Genomic DNA, 18,076 nt, shown 5'->3' with positions numbered 1-18,076 from the left:
AAAGCCAGAAATATCACAATTCACCTTTTGAAAGTCACTTGACTAAACACAGCCAGTTGGAACAGCTGCCACTGAGGAACCAGAATGACCTGCAGAACCCCAGTGGATGACTGCACACCTCGACTCACTCCTGGCTACCAACAACTCCAGGAAAATGTGTGAGCTAAACAGGAAAGGGACAACCTGCTCACACCACAGGCCTGCAGAATCCCCACAGGAGACCCCACAACAGAGGCCTTTTAGTTGGCAGGGAGACCTGCTTAGAGAATTAGTTTCTTATGAATAACAAAGACATAGACACTGCCACCCTTGAAACTTAAGAAAGTTTAATTTGCCTTATCTAAATTTCCTTTGCAGGAAACCTCCCAGGTGTCAGACAGCTTGAAAAAACTTTCTCCTACTCTGTGTGTTGTCTGTTTACTCTGCTGATTATTTCTTTTGCCTAGCTGAGAAGCTTTTTAGTTTAATTAGGTCCCATCTATTTGTTTTTGTTTTTAAAATTATTTTTATTATATTCACTTTTAGGTTCTTGATCATGAACTCTTTGCCTAAGCCAATGTCTTGAAAAATTTTTCCATTGTTACCTTATATAATTTTTATGTTTTCTGTTAAAATGTATGAACTGAATGAAGAGACTCCACCAAACAGGCTTTGTGTGAGCAACATGGCTGTTATTCACCTGGGTGCAGGTGGGCTGAGACTGAAAAGGGCATCAGCAGAGGGTGGTGGGTCAGGAATTGGTTTTATAGGTTGAAGCAAGTGGTCAGTTAAAGGTGGTAATTTATTTTAGGAAGCGGAAGGGCATCATGGGATGCATGCTCACAAAGGTAGGGGTTATCTATTACACATAGACATGATCATGAGGGTGGGGGTTATTGGTTGCAAGCAGAGGGGAAGGTGTGATAAATTACACAGTCACAGGGGTGAGGGTCCTGAGAAACCCAATGTCCAGGGGGGATATTTCACAAGGCTCACCAGGAACAATGGTTACAGGTTGCAGGTTGCAGAGGGATAATAATTAGTTGAAGCAGGAACAAGTTTTTTCATTTTTTTCTGTGGCCACCTGGTTACTTGTGGTTACCTCAGACTTTCTGGCTTCTGGGAACCATCCAGAGGTGTACGTGTGAGTCACTTGGACTCAGAGGTATAACAATTTCTTGTTTTAGATTTAAGCCTTTGAATCATTTTGAGTTGATTTTGTAAAAAGTGAGAGACAAGGACCCAGTTTCCTTCTTCCACATGTTGCTTACCAAATATCCCAACACCATTTGTTGGTATCTCAGTGTGGTTTTTGTATTTCTCTAATTGACCAGTGATGATGAGCATTTTTTCATATGTTTGTTTGCTTCATATACAGAATTTTTAAAAGAATATAATTACATAATCATATCAAATTGAACATTAACAAAAGCAATGAACTTCAACATATTAACGAGAATATGTATGTATATTGTATCATAACATATATTTGTATGTATGTCTGTATATATCATAATATAAATAGTTGTATGTATATCTGTATGTATAGGCATATTAAGAGTACTTTAGAGTCATACTTTTTTTTTTTTTTTTTTTGAGACGGAGTTTCGCTCTTGTTACCCAGGCTGGAGTGCAATGGCGCGATCTCGGCTCACCGCAACCTCCGCCTCCTGGATTCAGGCAATTCTCCTGCCTCAGCCTCCTGAGTAGCTGAGATTACAAGCACGCGCCACCATGCCCAGCTAATTTTTTTGTGTTTTTAGTAGAGACGGGGTTTCACCATGTTGACCAGGATGGTCTCGATCTTTTGACCTTGTGATCCACCTGCCTTAGCCTCCCAACGTGCTGGGATTACAGGCTTGAGCCATCGCGCCCGGCCTACAGTCATACTTTTTATAGTTTTTTTTTCCAAATCAGAATTAAAATAAGTCTCATATAATTGTTTAATATGCCTCTTAAGCCTTTTCTGATTTATTGATTGTCCCCTCCAATTTTTATCGCATACTTTTTATTTGATAAAGAAAACTTATTTGTCCAGTAGAGTTTCTTACCCTCTGAATTGTGCCAATCTATTCTCATAAAACACTCTCCACTACTATGGCTTTATACATTTTTCTAAGCTCCTAAATTTATCATAGATAAGGAGTTAATTGTAGAGGACTGACTGTGTGTAAGATTGCTTTGGTGGAGTTGGGAAACAAATTACTTAATAGGTTTTATTATGTGTAGCCTTCATAAGGCACATATCTACAGTAGTTGTCTTCTAGTAGTCATTGATAACCATTACTTGAGATTAATTTGTGTATTAGGGATTACAAAATAGTGATATCCTACTACTGTCTATCATTAATGAATCAGTTTGACATTTTTATTTTAGGCTGAAAAGACAAAAACAAGCCAGCAGGCAAACAACAAGAAAACAACTATATGAACCCTTGAAATAGACTTGTGAGATGTAAATATTTCTTTTCTAGGGAAGCAGAAGGTAGGCCATCCTACTTTACTGGTAGGATGCTTGCTCTCTGCAAGGTTTTGATTCTGCTTGGGGTGTGTGTGTGTGTGTGTGTGTGTGTATGTGTGTGTGTGTGACAGGGTTTTAGTTTGTCAGACAAGCTGAGTGCACTGGAACAATCATGGCTGACTGCAGCCTCAGCCTCCTAGGCTCAGGTGATTGTTCCTCCTCAGCCTCCCAAATAGCTTGGACTACAGGTGTACAGCACACCTGGCTAACTTTTGCATTTTTTGGTAGAGATGGGATTTTTACCATGTTGGCCAGGGTGGTCTCTATACTTCCTGGCCTCAAGTGATATGCCTGTCTCAGCCTCCCAAAGTGCTAGATTACAGGTGTAAGCCACTGCACCCAGCCTGGATAATTTTTCTCATCTCCTTTTGTTTTCTCTTTATCATCCATTTCTTCACTTTCTTCATCATAATCATCATCATCTTCAACAGCTGCTCCAGTAAAGTGTAATACTGATTTTGGGGTTATACACTCATTTAAAAAGTGACCATTTTCACAGTCTGCAGCAAGTATAGCTTTAGCAGCATCATTAAGATCTGCATTATCAGAAATTTAGGAAAGGCAGAAAAAAATTGAAGAAAGAGGGCTGGGTGTTGTGGCTCATGCCTGTAATCCCAGCACTTTGGGAGGCTGAGGTGTATGTATCACAAAGGCAAGAGATGAAGACCATCCTGGCCAAAATGGTGAAACTCGATCTCTACTGAAAAAAAAAAAAAAAAAAAAAAAAAGCATGGTGATGCATGCCTGTAATCCCAGCTACTCAGGAGACTGAGCCAGGATAATAACTTGAACCTGGATGGCAGTGGGCTGAGGTTGCACCACTGTACTCCAGCCTGGCAACAGAGGAAGACTCTGTTTCAAGGAAAAAAATTAAAGAAAGAGTTATTAGAAACTGTTTTATTCAAAGTAGAAACTGTCTTGTATTCCTTGGATTTCTGCTTCCTAAAGGTTTTTATTCACTTCTTCCCAAACCATCTGGTACCCTGTACAATCCATAATTTCTGGGCTTTCAGAAGAAAAATGACCAAAGTCATGTGATTATGACTTCATACAATATGTCTTTGTCAGCGCCTCATTTGTGAAATATTCAGTAGATTCAAAGTGAAATTCCAAGACAAAACTCAAAGGTTCACCAGCATCTGAGAACTTCCCTTTAATATCTTTCAAGTGCTTCAGAATAGGTTCCTCACATTCCTGAACCATATCAAGAAGCAACTAAACATTCTTAAAAACAGTTAACCAAAATTCAGGAATTCTTTTGGGGTCCTTGTTTTGTTCATCCATTTTTTCATCTTCAACCTTGGCCATTTCTTTCAGCTCTGAATTTCAGCTGAAATTCTGTCTTCTTTATCTGCTTTCCATTCACATTTTTCTTTCATAAGTTCATAAATTACATTAAAAACATCAAATTACATATCAAATAGGAGCTGAGAAGAAGTAGCATACTTCCTTTCAAGATCATAAACTTCTTCATATAATGTGGCTTCTACTACCAAAAATGTGATAGTAATTTTCTCTTTACAGAAGTAGTCCCCTTTTCAGCCTGTTTTCTTATCACATGTCATGTAGCCTCCAGAAAGCACTTAAATGTGCACATTTAAGTTGCAGGTTTTTGAGAGCATTCATTCATCTTTGAACTACCCTACTCAAGCTTTCAATGTATCCTGTTGGTCTTTTTACCAATCCATCATCTTTCTCTAAGACACACAAGAATCTGAGGATTTTCCATCATCTGAAAAATCTGCTTTGATTTGTGTCTCTTCACCTCTTTTTTTCTTTTTCTACTTCTTCAACACTCTCTCTCTTTTTTTTTTTTTTTTTGGCCAGAATCTTGTTCTATTACCCAGGCTGCAAAGCTTGGCTCACTGTAATCTCTGCCTCCCAGGTTCAAGTAAGTCTCTTGCCTCAGCCTTCCAAGAGGCTGGGATTATAATCATGCATCATTGCACCCTGCTAATTTTTGTTGTTTTAGTAGAAAGATAGGGTTTCACCATGTTAACCAGGCTGGTCTTGAACTCTTGACCTTAGGTCCACCCACCTCAGCCTCCCAAAGTGCTGGGATAACAGGCATAAGCCATCATTCCAAGCTCATTTTTGTATTTTTAGTAGACTTGGAGTTTAGTCATATTGGCCGGACTGGTCTCAAACTCCTAACCTCAGGTGATCCACCTGTCTCGGCCTATCAATGTGCTGGGATTATAGGCGTGAGCCACCATACGCAGCCCCAATCTTGTCCAAGTTCAGATTGTTCTTTGTTGTAAATGTCTGCCATGCAAGAACTCCAAATATCTGACATGCAGGCCCTCATTTCTGTTTTAGTTCTTTCAGTGGATGAAAATGGCATATTTGTGCATTCTCTGGATACATTATAACAAGGACATGCAGTGTAACTACTGTTACACATTAACTCAAAAATTATTTCTCAAAAGTGTGATCTGAGAGTTCCCAGACCCTTTCAAGGGGAAAATCAAAACTATTTCATATAAGTATAAATATTTCTTTTTGCATTCTCACTTTCCTCCAGGTATACAGTATTTTCTGGAGGCTACATATCAGGTGATAAGAAAACAGACTAAAAAGGGAACACTTCTATAAAGAGAAAATATCATGTTTTTGGTTGGAAAAACCATTTATATGAGCCAAACGTGTTATTCTTTCCATAATCAGACATCTTTCTCATAAGTATTGGTTCTCTATCATTCCTCAAAGGTGGTAATTTTTTGAAATATGTAATTGTACATTCACAAATTTTGGGTATGTTTGATGGTTATAAGTGCATTGCAATAAAATATTATTTCGTTACTCAATTTTTCATTAGCCAGTATAAGCCTCTTCAAACTGGATCACAACATCTTTTGACACATCCTAGTAATCTTTAATATGTTCTGAATTTGTGGTTTAAGAATATGGTTTAGGCACAGTGGCTCATACCTGTAATTCCACCACTTTGGGAGGCCTAGGAGGGCAGATCACCTGAGGTTGGGAGTTTGAGATCAGTATGACCAACATGGAGAAATAAAAATACAAAATTTGGGGCATGGTGGCACATGACTGTAATTCCAGCTACTTTGCAGGGTGACACAGGAGAATTCTTTGAACCCAAGAAGTGGAGGATGCAGTGAGCTAAGATGGTGCCATTGCACTCCAGCCTGGGCAACAAGAGCAAAACTTCATCTCAACAAACAAACAAACAAAGGCAGATGGTTTAGTCTAGGAAACAACATTTCTGGAAGAAAACTTTGTAACTTTTGGTAGAAAATGTTATTCAGAAGCCCCACGCTGGGCACCATGGATACTTCTTGCTATTTATCATTTTTCTGGAATTCATATATTAATTTTTACCCCTTTAGTGGTACTGATTTTTGTGATATATGATGTAATTAATAATCTATGGAGTAGAATTTTGTTATTGAAATGTAGTCATTTGGTCTAGGTCCCATTGCTTGCGGCACAGAATCCAATCATTGAGAAAATCAATATTTTCAGGGAAGAAAGGATTTATTCAGATAGCATCAGCTGGAGAGACAGGAGCCAAACCTCACGTTTATTCCCTCAACTAACTAAAGTTGGGGTTTGTATAGTGTCAAAAGAATGTCATTATCTGTGTAAATACAAAAATTAAGAAGGGGTAAGGAATAAGAGTTGTTCAATGGAAAGCATGTAGTTGATTAGGCAGTTGTGACAGGTGAGGAAGTGTGATATTTCTGTCTCTATGTGGTGATCTAGTGAGTTTCAGTTTCTTAATCACTATCTAAGAGGCCTGATGTTCAGTTTCCTGAGAAAGGAACTTAGGTAAGACAAGTATAAGCTTCAAACTTTGAAACTGGGAGGGTAAATTTCTATGTTTATACATAAATCTCTAAACATCAGTTTTATGAGAAAGTTTGTGCTGGTTTAAATTTGGCCAGAAGTTATTTTCAGAAATTAAACAATGTCTTCCTCAACTAGTAACTCTTGTAAAATAGCCCTTGGAAATTGCCTGATTGTCAGTCATTAATTTAAACTAATTTTCTTTGGGAAATGTGAGTGGCTAAAAATGCAGATTAAACATTTTTATCTCACATAATTACAGAAACAGCAAATTATAACACAGCGTACAACTTGTTTATAATGTATGATATGATAAATGATTGGTTCTCACAGGGTATGATTAGTATGATGATTAATTTTATGTATTAACTTGGGTAGGCCACAGTACTCAGTTATTTATTTTGGTCAAATATTATTCTAGATTTTTCTGTGAACATATTTCAGAGATGAGATTAATATGTAGGTCATTGGACCTTGAATATATTACATTACAGTTGTAAGAGTTTTTGTGGTCGTTTTTTTTTTTTTTTCTTTTTTTCTTGTTGGAAATAGAGTCTTGCTCTGTCACCCAGGCTGCAGTGCACTGATGTGATCTTGACAATTTCTATGCTTACACAAAAAGTCCACAAACATTAGTTCTGTGGGCTGGTTTCAATTTGGCAAAAGGTCATTTTCAGTAATTAAACAATATCGTATTCAACCAGTAATTCATGAGTATAAATATCTCTTAGAAATCTCCCAAGTTCAAGTGATTCTTGTGCCTAAGCCTCGTGAGTAGCTGGAACAACAGGTATGCCCCACCACAACCGGCTAATTTTTGTACTTTTGGTAGACAGGGGGTTTCGCCATGTAGACTAGGCTGGTCTCAAACTGCTGACCTCAAGTGATCTGCCCGACTTGGCCTCTCAAAGTTCTGGGATTACAGGAGTGAGTCACTACTCTCAGTCCAGCTGAAAGCTTTAATAGTCTACTCTGGGTAGGAAAACTTTTTTTTTTTTTTTTTTTAATTTGGACTGAAACATCACCCTAGTGACCTACCCTGCACGTTTCAGACTTGCCACTTTTTACAATCATGCAAGGCAGTTTTAAAAAATCTCTCTCCTGTCTCTATTATTTGTTCTGTTTTCCCACAGAATGTTAACTAATATAAATTTTGGTATTAAGAAATTTGGCCAGGCAGACAGATAACTTGTCCAGTTTCACAGGTTAACAATCAGATAGGAATTTTGCTTTACAGCTCTGCCCGCTTCTGAATCATCTTTGGGGTCACTCTACCTCATTTTATTTTACAGCTAGACTGTTCTATTAGCCTGTCCTGTAGAATCTTAGAATTTTAACAGCCTTCTTTCATTCTATCCCATCTCTGCCCACTTTAGTACAAGTTGGCATAGTTTCCACTAAGAGGAATGATTAAATCCACACGCCAGATACCCACTCTTGGCAAATGATTGGTCAGCCATAACTTTAATGGCTTTAGCAAATTATTGGCTATACACTTAATGTTCTCTCCAGGACATGATTTCTTGGTTTTTAAAATATAGAATTGTACCTCAATCATAACGGATGTAGGTAACTATATTAGATGAAATTTTGGACTTTTTGAGTTGGTGTGGGAATGAGTTAAGACTTTTGGGAATATGAGAATGGAATTATGGAATAACACATTTTGAGTGACCAGAGGATAGAGTATTCTAGGCTGAAATCTGTCCTTCCCCAAGTTATAACTCCAAATACTTAACTGTGCCTGTATTTGCAGAAAGGTAATTAAGATAAAATGAGATCATATGGGTGATCTCTAATGCAATATGACTATAGTCCTTACAAGAAAGTCAGACATAGATACAGAGCAAAGATCAGGTTAACATAGTAATAAGGCTGCCATCACTTTAAAAGCCGAGTAGAAAGGCCTTAGATTAAATCAAACATGTCACTACCTTTATCTTGGACTTGGAGTTTCGGAAATTTCAAGAAAATGAATTTCTGTTGGTTAAACCATTCACTGTGCGATATTTTCTTAGGGCTGCCCTACCAACCACATACACTTAGTTCCATAAAACTTTTTGAGACATTTTAGATACCACACATTTAAATTTTGGTATATGAATGAATTTAGTAATATTAAAGTGTCTTTGTTTTCTCAAAAACTAGTATAATCTTTCTTTTGTAAATTCCTTCTTAGTAATGTGAAGTAAAATTCAATGTATTTCTTTTTTTTTTTTTTCTTTTCTTTGCTGCTTCACCTTCTTTTGAAAAAAATACATGGCAAACTTGTCCTGTCTCTTGCTCATGCAATTACAGCTATTTTATTAAAACCTTGGGATTTGTGAGCTGGCTGGTTACTTTGAAAGCTGCAAAACATTAGCAATGTGAACAAAAGAAACATTTTGGCAGCAATATATGTTTATTTGCTTTGCAATTAGTTATTTTGTATTGATACAATATACTTTTGAAATGTTCTTTTATCATTGTATCTAAAGTTTTCCTTTGTCTTGCTTCTTTGGGAAAATAAAAAGATGTAAGTAATACAGTTGACTTTATCTGTGCATTTTATAATCTTTATTGGACTGTAATAAAGACTTTTCTAATTTAACAACTACAATTAGACCATCCTTTCCTTGTCTCTTAGCAATTTCATTATGTATGAAAAGTAATGTCAAGGCCGGGCGCGGTGGCTCAAGCTTGTAATCCCAGCACTTTGGGAGGCCGAGGCGGGTGGATCACAAGGTCGAGAAATCGACACCATCCCGGTCAACTTGGTGAAACCCCGTCTCTACTAAAAATACAAAAAATTAGCTGGGCATGGTGGCGTGTGCCTGTAATCCCAGCTACTCAGGAGGCTGAGGCAGGAGAATTGCCTGAACCCAGGAGGCGGAGGTTGCGGTGAGCCTAGATCGCGCCATTGCACTCCAGCCTGGGTAACAAGAGCGAAACTCCATCTCAAAAAAAAAAAAGGAATGTCAACACCTGTTTAAAAAGTCTCATTATCTAAACTACTTACGACCTTTTAGATTAGGAAACATCTTTTTTCCTTTATATTCGTTAGCTGTTCTTTCTGCAGTGCTTTTTATATTAGTACTTTTTCATAACACTAGGATTTTTGATAATCGTAGAAATATTAACAATAACGTTTATTTTTTGTTTGAATGGATAACATGAGATCCCATTTTTGACATATCATAACATTAAATGAAGGCCTTTGGAAAATATTTTATTTAGAGCTGTAACTACAGGGTTTTGAGAGGCCATGGCTGTTAGAATGAGCTGGGTAGTTCAAGGCTGAGTGAGCCACAAATGTGCCACTGTCTGCAGCCTGTGTGGCAGAGCCAGGCACTATCTCTAAAAACTTGAATATCTTATCAGTATTTTGAAATTATGTTAATTACATATTAGTTATTTACTGAAAAACATATTGTAAAAAAGTTTTCTTTCTACAAAATACATTCTGTCAAAACTTGACGAAAATTTCTTAACATTATTAAGTTTTATTAAACAGGATCTTGCTCTGTCATAAAAGCTGGAGTGTGGTGTCAGAATCATAGTCCAAAGTAATGGGCTTAAGCCTCCCCATAGTTTGCAATAAGGGTATACACCACCACATCCAGCTAATTTTTCAAGCTTTTTTTTTTTAGAAAGAATCTCCCTGTATTCCAGGATTGTCTCCAAATTTCAGTTAAGCACAGATTTATGTAATGTCAGCCTTCCAACGTGTCTTGGATTACAGGGGTGAGTCGCCTCACCTAGCTGTTATTTATTTTTGAAACAAAATGTAACCAGTGAGGAAAAAGATCAAAGCAGTAAGTTTGAAAAGAAAATTACTATGCAGTATTTACCTCATTATTCCGATTATGTACCACTGGGTTTCTTTCCCGAAAGCTTTTTGTGATTTTTAGATGTTTCCGTTAAGGAAAAGATGAATTCTATGAGTTTTAAAAATAGGTAGGCTAGAAAACTGAAGTACTTAGCGTGTATATTAGAAATTGCTAATTGTGGCGCCCAGGGTGCAATGGCGTGGGTTGATCGCAGGTATAAGTCTGTGTCTCCTGACCTGAAGATACTGCAGCCTTGGTCCTGCGAAGAGGTCAGAAGTGAGCCAGAGCGATAGGCATATTTAAGTTTTTACCAGTAACTTTTAGCCATAGTTTGGATCCCAAGTTTAGTGGAAATTTAGAGTGCATAAAAACGTAAAGTAATAAAAATGCATTATAGAAGTTTTTTGGAGTTTATTAGTAACATCTGTTTAATGACAAGGCTGTTCCTTCGTTTTCAAAGCCTTTTAAAACTTTAAGGTCATAAAGGATTTTGTTAGAAAGCAATTTGAAAACCAGTTGTTACTTCAGATGAGCAATATGCGTAATTTATTTTTATGGGACTATTACAGAAAATTGATATTTCAAATACGCGAAAACGTGAAGCACTGTAATACAGAATATATATATACTAGACATTTCAAATTCTGGTGAAAATAGCTAGGCTTACTTAAAAACAAAATAGCTCAGTAATTGATGTTGGGTAATAGTCCTATATTCTTGCCTGCACAGAAACTGGCAAATTCATTTTCGTCTTATTCTTTTTCAAAAAAAAAAAATTTTTTTTTAAGGGAATGCAGAAGTCTGTTACGGATACGTTTTCGTCGTGAACCCCGGGAATAAAGAAAAGCCGTTTACGGCGGGCACGGAGCCTCAGGGTCTGGTAACAAGAGCTGTAGCCTTAGCTAGGAGTGGCACCGAGAGCCGAAAGGTGCGGAAAGGTCCCTGGATCAGGGTGTGCGACATTTGGAATTTGAGGCCCAAAGGAGACTGCAGCGAGAGGCCCAGCTAGGTGCAGTGCCACTTGCCTGTACGGCAGCGACTGAGGCGGTGGCGCGCGAGCAGCGGTTACGGTGGGAGGGGGTGCGCAGACGAAAATAACGTTCTGACGGAAAGTGTGCCTGCTGTAGACCCCTCTGCAGTGAGGTCACTGGAGTGCCCGGTGTAGAGGGGTAGCTAGCGCCGACACGGTACGTCGAGAGGCCCACGGGATAGAGAGGCCCAGCTACAATCCCGGATTTTCCTGGGTCTCTCTCCCGGGCGGTGACGTGACGTGCTGACGGCTGGCCGGTGCCGGGGAGCTGGGCCGCTTTTTGTCAGCTCCGAGCTCGGCCCCTCCTCCCTCCCTCCGCCCGCCCCACCAACAGGAGCCCGGCCCAGTACTGCAAAGAAAGGCCTGCTTGCAGTACCCGCCACCGTCGCCGGCAGCCTGCAAGCCCGTTGGGTGAGTCCCGCTTGCCGCCGCGGCCGCCGGGCCTAGTGCGCGCGCAGCAACCTGGTAGTGGCCTGGTCGGCAGCACGGAGAGCGCCCTCCTGCGCTAGGCCGGTCAGTGTGGGGCGCGGTGCCGAGCAGGCCCAAAGGAGTCCGCAGTTAGGCCTTGGAAGAATCCTGCTGCCCTTTGCGCCTGTAGAAACACGCTCTGTAAGCGGGCGGGTTGGGGTTGGGAAAGCGTTGCCCGGTTTTCCTGGAGGCCGTTCGTACACCTGGGGTCAACGCCGTGGCCGAACCCAAACAAGCCGCGGCGTTGAAACCTGGCGGGTATTTGAAGGCCGCAAGCTTCAGTTGAAGGCCGAAGGCCTGTTGGGCCTACTTTCGCTATGTAAATGTCCGCAAAGGGGAGGAGGTACGGGGGCAAGATGGCGGACGCTAGCCGCCTCCTGTTGCAAAGTATGGAGTGTCTTCTCGGGAGGCGGAGTCGCCATGTTGAACGCGGTATCTACAAAAAAATTTCGTTACGGTCATTGACGAGGGAATGGGGAAAAGGGCGGCGGTAGCAGCCCACCCTCTGGCGCGATAGCCTGAGCCCGCTAAGGGACGTGCTCCCTCCCCGTGGCGGCGCGTGCTTTTGGTGCCCATTAGGGCCCTTACGTTCCAGACGCCGCCACTAGCGCCACCTCTCGGCCTTCCTCTCACAGCCCCCGTGGCTGCCTGCACTTTCGGCTGTCTTAGCTAACGTACCACATTCATCAGTCCAGCGCCAGTATCATTTATTCTCTGACCGTACCCCCGGCTCTGTACCTTCCAAGCTTCTCTACCCACCGTCTCAGCACATGGTACTTCGCGCACCTGGACTCAGTAGGGCACATAAATGCCAGGAAAATTTATTTTCTCCTAACTGAACTCATTACATCGCTGCTTTGGTACCCTCCATGGGGTTATTTTGTAACCGTCATTGCTTCCTCAATGATCTGAAACACATTAGTGGAATTTATTATAAAAAATAGTTATTTACAAAACATCCAATACCCTCTACACTACAAATTACACACACGAGGGCAGAAGAATAAAATTTTACGTCGACTTTTCCTCTTTATATACAAAAACTTTTTTGATCAGCTGCATTAAAACGTTTTTTTTTTAAACTCTATTTTTCAGGTCATGTAGTGGAGTGAGCGAGGGCTACAAGACTTCTGACATTCTGATACTTAAGTTATTGGTTCACAACAGTCAACATGATCATTTGTTTACACATTGTCTGGGTAGCGGGGAAATTACACTCCTTAATTACTTATTACAAGTCGCAAGGCCCAAGATAGTGTGGATTTAGACTGCTTCCCTGTCACATTTCGGTTACAGAGAGCAGTTTCAACAGAAAGCCGAGGTATGGTTCAGATATGCAGGTTTATGGGGTTCTTTACCATGTCACATTAAGAGTTAGCAAAATACACAAAAGGTATGTTTCCTTTTGAAGGACAACAAATGCACAGATTTATATGCCCGTGATGACATTGAGATTTTTTAAATTTGAAATTTCTTACACACTGTTGTCTTCAAAATACTTTGCATTTTATACAACTTTGCTGGCAAATTGGAGCACAGTGTTAGCGTTGCACTGTGCTAGGTGTTAAAAAACAATTACAAGGCTCTTAAGACCTCAACATGACTGCACAGACTTTGCTGATTTCACAGTAAGCAAACGTTTCAGTTTCCAACATTGGGAAAGGATTCCTGCAGTACATGGACTTTTGTTAAGGTTACTGAAAAGTGAGTATGATTTTCTTAGGAATGGAAGTAGGCAGAGGCCATTACAGGAATGAAATAAATATCTGTAGAAAATGGCAAATACAGTTTGACTGGAGTGGATAATATAGATAGAAAAGAGATACAAATGTAGGCTATCAAGGGTAGATTCTGAAATACGGTGGTAGCACACCTGAGTTTATCCTGAGTTCTGCTTGTAGGTGTTAAGAAAGGTTTCAAGTTTGAGAAGCATTGAGAGCTAGTAGTAAATTGGTACCTGTCTTCATTACTGGACAGATTATCAAGAATGCAGCTGTTTTTCTGGCCGGGTTCTGTGACTCACACCTGTAATCCCACCACTTTAGGAGGCCGGATCACCTGAGGTCAGGAGTTGATCAGCCTGCTAGAATGGCGGAAACCATCTCTCTAACAAAAAATATCAAAGAGGGAGGACGGGGCGGAACTAGCCTGGCATGGTGGCGCGCGCCTGTAATCCCAGCTACTTGGGAGGCCGAGGCAGGAGAATCGGTTGGACCCAGGAGGTGGAGGTTGCAGTGAAATGAGATTGTGCCACTGCACTCCAGCCTGGATATTAAAAAAAGAAAGAAAGAAAGAAAGAAAAGGAAAAATGTACCTGTTTTTGGAACGATTAGTCTCTACCAGACTGCTCCTTCGTGTTTGCATCGAAAGTTTACCAAATAATCTTTTATTCCTAAATATTATGTTTAAAAGTGTAAGCAAAATTTTATTTACTTGCGGTTGAAAATTACAAGAATATAGGAAATGAGTTTGAGAGGTATGTTTAGAAAAGCAGTTTCAGAAATGCTGTAGCCTTCAGATGGCTTTATGCAGACGTTGTCCTTGGTGAAGACAATCCTTTAATGAAAATAACTTAGTCTTAAGGTAAAGCAAACTTTAAAATTCACATTTAACTTTATATGTGGGGTCGTCCTAGATGCAGTAGATGCAGAGAACAGGTAGAGCGCATGTTTCCCAGACTTTTACAATATAAAAGGCATGTTTTCAGTTTTTCTTCTCTTCTTTCCATCCTTTCTTCCCCCCCCTCGCCTTCATCCTTCCTCTCCTCATTCCCCCTCCCCGTCTTCTCCCAGCCCCCCCTCACTCCCTTCTCCCCCGTAACCCCTCCCTTGCCACCTTCCCCTCCTCCCCCAACACCCCCTCACCCCGCGCTACCTCCCTCCCCTCTTCCCTCTCGCCACTCCCCACATCTACTTTAGTCGCAAGACTGAAGGGAACTAGAGGCTGATGGTTTAGAAGAGTTTGATATACAGGAGGTTGTCAAAACAAATTTTTAATACAATCTTGTTGATTTGTTGAGGGTCAGCATAAACTGTAGAAGTAGTTGCTTTATATCTTGACAGCTGAAGAGCTGTAAAGAATATAGAATTTTATATTGCACAGTCCAGCACCTGCAGATGTTCCAGTACAACAACAATGGATGTGCAAAAAGAATACAGGCAAGTACATAGTTTTAAAGGATTTATAAGGCATCTGTTAAGTATAAAACATTTTTTTTCTTGATGGGATCGACCTTGATGATATGCTAGCCAATTCTTTTTTTTTTTTTTATTTTTATTTTGAGGCAGAGTCTCATTCTGTTGCCCAGGCTGGAGTTCGGTGGTGCAGTCTGGTACAATCGCGGCTTACTGCAACCTCTGCCTCCTGGTTTCAAGCGATTCTCCTGCCTCAGCCTCTCAAGTAGCTGGTATTACAGCAGTATACCACCATATCCAGGTCATTTTTTTAGTTTTAATAGAGAAGAGGTTTCACCATGTTTGGCCAGGCTCCTCTCAAACTCCTGACCTTAGTTGATCCACCCACTTCTGCGTCCCAAACTGCTGGGATTAGTGAGCCACTGTGCCCAACCTCTGCTAGTGCATTCTTAGATAAATGAACTGTTTACTTTATGCGTGTTTTTCAAATAGATGCCACTTAACTTTTTTAAAAAGCATATAGTGCATATGTATGTCCATATGCATGTAAGTAACTCTGACCATTTACTTTTGTATTGTCACTGATTGATACCTTTTGAAGTGTTACATTTGTGTATACTGGCAATTGCATACCTTTTTGGATTCTTAAACTTTTCAATCCCAGCATATTACTTTGTTACTTAATTGAGAAAGAGAAATGACCATATGTTACAAATGTTTATTTTACTCATTTATACTTTTTCTTTGGTTTATTCCTAGAATGTCTTTTGCCTATGAAGAACTGCTGCTCTTAAAGTCCATTTTCTCTGCTTTCCCTTTTCCCTACTCTCTGCCTGCCCCTTTCTATAAATATTCATAGGTATGCTCATTTTACAAAAGCCTTATCTGTCTCCTCTTCAAAGAGTAGTGAAACTACTCTTTAGTTTCAGTAGTACTTTTTTATTTCTATTCATCCCACTTCTAAACCTGGTATTTCTTAAAGTGTGAAACTTCCACAGTGTGTAATTAGTGTGTGACACGAGAGTGTACTGCATTTCAGAAACTCTTTGTGCCTTCTTTGTCTGCTTTAGTCATTTTCCTAGCCTAATATGGAATTTAACTTGAAATCAATTACCTGTTTTTTCCGGACTTCTTCCCTGGCATCACTGTCTCTTATTCTCTCTCACTCATCAAGTTTCTCATATAGCATTTACAGTTAGTTACCTGCTGAACACTCCCTTCTGACCTCTGATTAGCAATCCATATTTAGTAATGTTGAAACCAAATTTATCTGGCACATATTAGGTGATCAGTAATGTGTTTTGAAGCTCTTTTGTCCTAGAGTCCCTAAAATAACTCCTGCTTTTTACTTGCTTTCTGTTGTAGAAACTACTGTATTACCAGGTGTTCTTTCATCCCTGTCACTTAAAACAGTGTAGTTTTAATTAACATTTAACATACTGCATTCTAAAAGTAAGTTTATAATTTTATCTTTATTCTTACCCTTTGAAGCCCTTAATTATAGTATATAGTTTCTTATCTTGCTTTGTTTGCTCCTCTATCAGAATGATTTGGCAGGTAAACATTATTTCCAAAAAATATTATTTGGGTAATTTAATGGAGAGATTTATATGGAGTTGAGTAGCCCTTCAATTGAAATTAAGTCACCGGATAGTGAAATTAAGTAGCCAGGTAGTGTTCTTGAATGGATGCCACTATTGCCCGCGACATTGTAGACACGTTGTCCTCTTGGACTCGTGGTTTTCATTTACCTTCCCTTTCCACCTTAATTGGCATTGGAGGTTTTCTCCTTGTACTCATCATTCTCTTGCCGTTCCTCTTCCGCCTTGTGTTCTTCTCCCTCCAGCAGCACCTTCAGCTCAAAGTTTTTGAGCTGCCTTTAAAAACAAAAAAAGAGGGAACTGTGGAGAACACTCCCGTGTGAGACCCCTAAAAGGCGTGAGTCTCACTAGACGGTGAGTTTGATCCCAAACACAGTTTCCTACTGGAGGCAGTCGAGCTATCCGGAAATACAGGAACTGAAAGATGAATGATCAGTTTCTAATATCAACCACAATATCATTTGGGCCTAAAACTATGCGTTGCTGCTAGACCAAGTAACCCCCTACCAGCAACCAGTTCCTGCTTTTAACCTTTTTATGACTTTAAGAATAATCCTTAAACCTTACTTACCAGACTGCCTTGTACCCTAGATAATGGTTTAACTGTCAATATTTGCAAAGCAAAATGCCAGCATAAGGGATGGCTTTGATTCCTGACTCAGAGATTCCTAAATGGGGAAATTGAGTTAAGTTAAGTTAGGAGTAGACAAAGGAGAATCCGGTTAAAAGATATTCTGATAAGCAAAACCAGAGATACCTGCAGCCAGGAGGAATAATGTCTGGATGTAAACAAGCTTTGTGATCACAGGAAATTGTTACCTTTTACAACCACTGATTGTGTATCTGACTTCTCTATTGTATAGGCCATGTAAGGTATACATTTGTATTTCCTCTTGCAACCATTGTGTATTTGACTTCTCTATTGTATAGGCCATGTGAGGCATACATTTACATTCCTCTTACTATGACGTAAACCAGAGCCAAGAAAGTGTATTTATTCCTGGCCTTTGAAAAATAAAATTTGCTGTTTAGGCACAGCCTATCAGCCCTCCAGATGCCTCGCTTTCTCTCTCTCTGTCTTTATTATTTTCTCAGGCGCACTCCCTCTTCCAGGTATTGGGACCCTCTTGCAGGTCAAGAGACCCCCGGGCAGACGTGCCTACCCGTCCAGACAGTCCACGACACTAAGGCATACAGCGTTCATTTTTTTCAAGGCGGCAGATGAAAGCATGATACACAGAAATATGTTTCCACCATTGCTTTCACCATCTACCTTAACTAACAGCTCATTCTTTTTCTTACCAAATTAGTTTTAAACATATCATTTTAATAAATATGGCTCTCATTTAGCTTGTGTATTTATATTTTACAGTATAATAAATGAGGATTACTAGATTATAACCAAATCCTGCCTTATTGAAACAGGAATTTTAATCTAGGAGAGACAACAAGGAATCTATGTCAATGGCTTTAAAAATTAACATAAATATATTAAATATGTAAATTATAAAATATTTTGTCCTTAGTAAATAAGTACAAACCTGTTGCAACAGATTGTAACAAATGTTAACATCTTTCATACTTGTTTTATATATGTTTTTATTTGAATAAATGCAGTTCTGCAGGTCCATTTAAAGAATTACCTTCATTGCTTTCCAGGCCTGTTTCTTTTTCCCCAAACTGGTTTCCTCGTGTGTATTTTAACTTTAGAAAGGAATAATATA

The 18,076-nt window shown here is 39.6% G+C and overlaps 1 protein-coding gene across 1 annotated transcript in view; it reads left to right on the top strand.

The window, feature by feature from the left end:
- The first annotated feature begins 11,494 nt into the window (after positions 1–11,494).
- Positions 11,495–18,076, top strand: part of ZFY (zinc finger protein Y-linked) — a 51,328-nt gene continuing 44,746 nt past the window's right edge. Inside the window, exon 1 of the mRNA XM_074392401.1 lies at positions 11,495–11,560. The gene's annotated coding sequence lies outside the window, so the exon portion shown is untranslated. The remainder of the gene's footprint in view (positions 11,561–18,076) is intronic.

Source organism: Saimiri boliviensis, chromosome Y, assembly GCF_048565385.1.
Source record: "Saimiri boliviensis isolate mSaiBol1 chromosome Y, mSaiBol1.pri, whole genome shotgun sequence".
In the NCBI taxonomy this organism is placed as follows: domain Eukaryota; kingdom Metazoa; phylum Chordata; class Mammalia; order Primates; family Cebidae; genus Saimiri; species Saimiri boliviensis.
Note: the sequence above shows the minus strand (reverse complement) of the source record. Positions and strands in the feature narration are given on the sequence as shown.